Source organism: Microcebus murinus, chromosome 25 (assembly GCF_040939455.1).
Source record: "Microcebus murinus isolate Inina chromosome 25, M.murinus_Inina_mat1.0, whole genome shotgun sequence".
Lineage (NCBI taxonomy): Eukaryota > Metazoa > Chordata > Mammalia > Primates > Cheirogaleidae > Microcebus > Microcebus murinus.
Genome location: NC_134128.1, coordinates 3728516 through 3733566, shown reverse-complemented (window position 1 = coordinate 3733566; position 5051 = coordinate 3728516). Strand labels below are relative to the sequence as shown.

Sequence of the window (5051 nt, the reverse complement as noted above, 5' to 3'; positions counted from 1 at the left end):
TGAGTGTGTCACCACAAAGAAATGATAATGTTTAAAGTGATAAGTATGGCAATCGCCTTGATTTGATTGTTACACTATGTACACATGCATTGAAACTCCAATTGTGCCCCATAAATATGTACAGTGTTCATGATAAATTAAAATTTTCTTTAAAAATGGCTGGCCGGATAGCCCCTTAGCCAGGCCAGTGGACGTTGCGCCAGATTTGTTTTACTCAGAAAAGTAAAGAAATGCAATGTGCTTGCACCTGGTTATGCCAGAGCTCTCCACAGCCATCCCATGCGCCCCTACATCCTCCGTGGGCACCGGACGTGCTCAAGGCCTTGCCTGCCGTGACTCCTGTGGCCGAGCCTCCCCACCGGGTCTCCCTCCCAGCCCTCCCACCTGTTTGCTCTCTGCAGCCCTGAGGCTGGGAGGGGCCGCCCGCTGCCCTCAGCGGCTCTGCAGGGACCCTCAGCCAGGGGCGGCTCCGCCCCTCACTCGCCCCTGGCCCCGCCACTCCGGGTCCCGCAGGGCTCCCAGAGTCTCTCTCTAGCAGACACTTCCATTTTTTCCCTGCAAACAACCACCAAAATGCTAATAAAAACCTTTTCCCAGGCCAGGTGGCTCACACCTGTAATCCCAGCATTTTGGGAGCCTGAGGTAGGAGGATCTCTTGAGACCAGGAGTTCAAGATCAGCTGGTGCAACAGAGCAAGACCCCATCTCTACAAAAAAATTAAGAATTGCTGGATAAGGTGGCTCGTGCCTTAGTCTCAGCAATTCGGGAAGCTGAAGCAGGAGGACCACTTGAGCACAGGAGTTAAAGGCTGTCGTGAGCTGTGGTGAAGCCACTGAACTGCAGCCTGGGTGACAGAGAGAATTCCCATCTCTAAAAAAAAAGAACAAAAGAAAATCATGTTTCCATAGGAACTGGCTCTGTCTTCATTCACACAGAGCCAGGCCTGCCAGGCCTCACCCCACAGATCAAGAGAAACACCGCTGGCTGGATTGCAAACCAGAGCCCGGTTTATCTGCCTTCAGGTTAACTGGTGACACCCCAGTTTCTTCAAGAATAGGTGCTACTTTTGAGTACAATGGTGCGCATTCTAGCAAACTTCTCAAAACAAACACAGTGGGTACAAATTACTCAGACCTTAAACTCAGGTATGTAAGAAATGAAACTTTATTTAATTTTTTTTAACAGGCTCAGTTTCACTTTATTTTTCTCGTGTAAAAATGCTGTGTTGCAGCCGCAGCTGGAGCCGGGTCCTCTGCACGGAGACGCTGGCGTGGGTCTTGACAGCATGGTCGGTGAATTCCTGGTGGGGAGACTTGGCCGATACTGCCTCTTTCCAGAGGTCAGGAGTCAGATAGCTACAGGTCTTGGAGATGGCATCCAGGTGGCCTTTGCGCAGTTGCCCAGGGCGGCAGTGCAGCCCCTGGCTGAGGTGTGGCAGTCCTCGATACCAGCCATCAGCGGCAGCTGCTTGGGCACAGGGCCGAGTCGATGCCAGTCCCCTAGGGCCAGGGGTGAGACGCAGCAGCCTGTCACCTTGCCAGGGACAGTGGGGCTTGCCAATCTTGCTCCCCAGTAGCCTCTCCGCACGGGGTCCACGGAGAGCCTGGCCAGGACGATGGCCCGGGATGGCAGCGGCTGCCTCCTTGGAGCACTTCACACCTAGACGAGCGTGGCCACTGTGGTCCCCATGGCAACAAACGCCCTGAACCTGGTCCGCTGGCCGGCGGGTCTGCTTTCGCACTGGCGTCATCTTCAAAACCTCGTCTTTGAGGGATGCCCCAGGACAAAATCAATGATCTCAGACTCCCTGATGGGCAGGGAGAAGAGACAGGTCTCCAGGGATGTGATCTTCACGTCCTTACCCAGGCGGCCAGCCTGGTGACGGGCATGCACGTCTCGTCCCCGGCTTGGTCTCGTCCCCGGCTTGGCCTCCGCGAGCTCCGCGCCCCGACCCCGACCTGGCCCCAACCCAGCCCCGACCCGGCCAGGAATGCACTGCCCTCTGTCCCCACAGGCATGCCCTGCCCTCTGCGACAGCTGGCCGGGTGGCAGCGTCTCTCGTGCGGCTGCTGTGAGTGAGTCTGCGGCCTGGAGCGGCGGGGCCTCCTCCCCCTCCCCGTTCTCCCCCTCCTCCCCATTCTCCCCCCCCTCCCCGTTCTCCCCCCCCTCCCCGTTCTCCCCCTCCTCCCCGTTCTCCCCCCCTCCCCGTTCTCCTCCTCCTCCTCCCCGTTCTCCCCCCCCTCCCCGTTCTCCCCCCCCTCCCCGTTCTCCCCCTCCTCCCCGTTCTCCCCCCCTCCCCGTTCTCCTCCTCCTCCTCCCCGTTCTCCCCCTCCTCCACGTTCTCCCCCCCTCCCCGTTCTCCCCCCCTCCCCGTTCTCCCCCTCCTCCCCGTTCTCCTCCTCCTCCCCGTTCTCCTCCTCCTCCCCGTTCTCCCCCTCCCCCCCGTTCTCCCCCTCCCCCCCGTTCTCCCCCTCCTCCCCGTTCTCCCCCTCCTCCTCCCCGTTCTCCCCCTCCTCCTCCCCGTTCTCCCCCTCCTCCTCCCCGTTCTCCCCCTCCCCCTGTTCTCCCCTTCCCCCGTTCTCCCCCTCCCCCCGTTCTCCCCCTCCTCCCCGTTCTCCCCCCCTCCACGTTCTCCCCCTCCTCCCCGTTCTCCCCCTCCTCCCCGTTCTCCCCCCCTCCCCGTTCTCCCCCCTCCCCGTTCTCCCCCTCCTCCCCGTTCTCCCCCCCTCCCCGTTCTCCCCCCTCCCCGTTCTCCCCCTCCTCCCCGTTCTCCCCCTCCTCCCCGTTCTCCCCCTCCTCCCCGTTCTCCCCCTCCTCCCCGTTCTCCCCCCCTCCCCGTTCTCCCCCCCGTTCTCCCCCTCCTCCCCGTTCTCCCCCCCTCCCCGTTCTCCCCCCCTCCCCGTTCTCCCCCTCCTCCCCGTTCTCCTCCTCCTCCCCGTTCTCTCCCCCTCCCCGTTCTCCCCCTCCTCCACGTTCTCCCCCTCCTCCACGTTCTCCCCCTCCTCCCCGTTCTCCTCCTCCTCCCCGTTCTCCCCCCCTCCCCGTTCTCCCCCTCCCCCCGTTCTCCCCCTCCTCCCCGTTCTCCCCCCCTCCCCGTTCTCCCCCTCCCCCCGTTCTCCCCCTCCTCCCCGTTCTCCCCCCCTCCCCGTTCTCCCCCTCCCCCCGTTCTCCCCCTCCTCCCCGTTCTCCCCCCCTCCCCGTTCTCCTCCTGCCCCGCGTCCTGGGCCGAGCTGTCTGCCAGGAGTGGAGGGGGAGGGGGCAGGAGCTGAGCCTGGGTCCTCGCCCCCTGCAGACGCCCGCACTCCCACTGTAGCTCCTGTGTGGCAATCCTGCACCAAGTGTCCCGCTCAGCCGCGTGGGCTCAGAAGGCATTTGCCCTTGCGGAAACTCTCAGAGGCTGTCTCCAAAGCAAAACAGACCAAGCCAAAACCTCATCCCCTCTGGCCGGTGCGGGCCGGACAGGGATGCTCCTCCCAAGCACCGCGGCTCCGCCAGGGCTGAGGAATCCGGCAGGCGAAGGCCCGGTCCCTCTACCCGGGGGTCGGGGTCGGGGCTGGGCTCGCTGGTGCGGAGCTACATGCTACAGAGCTTGCTCCCTTCTAGGACAAAGTTTAGTTCGCTTAGAAATCACAGGAGAGCTTTTCAGTCCTCCTTTCCATGCCCCTAAGTGTCTTCCCTTTGCTGGCCGTCCTAGCGTTTGTCTCCAGCGCGGCCTCATCCTGCGCACCGGAGTTCATGTCCGCAGCACGAGGCTTTCTGAGGAGCTGCCTCGTCTCACACTGTGTCCTCGGTCCTGGGTGAGCCCCACAGATCCCGGTCCGGGTCTGTCTTCAGGCCGGGGGCCCATGTGTACTCTGACCTTGGACGGGCGTGTACTCTCTCTGTGACTCGGTTTCTTCTCCATAGTATCTACAGTACGACAGCATGTGAAGCCCTGTCCACGCCACGAAGAGTCTCCCCCGCCCCAGGGTTGTGTGAGCTCCTGGACCTTTGCGGGAACTAGCGAGCAAGATGGGCATCTGCCTGTCGTTGGCCGAAGTCACCCCAGATGGCCCCAGGCCAGCCGCCCGCCCAGGGCTTGCACATGGAACGGGCTGAGACCACGTCCCACTTCCAGGGAGGGGGGTAGCAGATAGCACCTGTGACAAGCAAACTCACTCGGTGAGGGTGGGGGCGGGTTCCAAAAGGGGGTTGTGGTGGGATAAGTCTTCAGAACCCTAAGCCATGTGTTTTTCATTACTGGTAACTTATTTCCACCCATGGCCCCTTTACCAGGCAGAGCAGACTGTGGGGTGTCCGTCATACACCTCAGAAAGTCAGAGGAAATGGCTTTTGGAGCCTAAAACATCTGGGGTTTTCAGAATCAAGATCCTAGCCTTGGCCGGGCGCAGTGGCTCATGCCTGTCATCCTAGCACTCTGGGAGGCCGAGGCGGGCGGATTGCTCGAGGTCAGGAACTCGAAACCAGCCTGAGCAAGAGCGAGACCCCGTCTCTACTATAAATAGAAAGAAATTAATTGGCCAACTAATATATATAGAAAAATTAGCCGGGCATGGTGGTGCATGCCTGTAGTCCCAGCTACTTGGGAGGCTGAGGCAGGATCGCCTGAGCCCAGGAGTTTTAGGCTGCTGTGAGCTAGGTTGACGCCACGGCACTCACTCTAGCCTGAGCAACAGAGACTCTGTCTCAAAAAAAAAAAAAAGAGCCTAGCCTTGAAAGAGTCGCAGTGTTGATTTCCAGCCCTAACCACTCGATTGGAAAGAACACGAGGTGCACGGTAGAAGCAGGTTTTCCAAGCCCTGATGAGATTCAGGCTCCAAGGTTAGAAGAGAGGAAAGTTAGGAAGGAACCAGGTAAACCAGATTCCGTGTGGGTGGGTGACCGTGTAGTTGGCTGTCTACACTGGGCCAGGACTGAGAGTGGAGGGAGTCTACGGATGGCTGTGCTGGGGCCACAGCAGAGCGGGAGGGCCCAGGCGGGGCACGGCCCGGTGTTCACCCCACCTGCGGCCTCCTCGTGCCCGCCCGGGGCCGGCCCAGGGGAGGCGGGGG

General features: G+C 60.9%; 1 pseudogene; it reads right to left on the bottom strand.

Moving 5' to 3' along the window:
- Nucleotides 1–1198: 1198 nt before the first annotated feature.
- Nucleotides 1199–2018, bottom strand: LOC105884664 (small ribosomal subunit protein uS5 pseudogene; annotated as a pseudogene).
- Between the last annotated feature and the right edge of the window lie 3033 nt (nucleotides 2019–5051).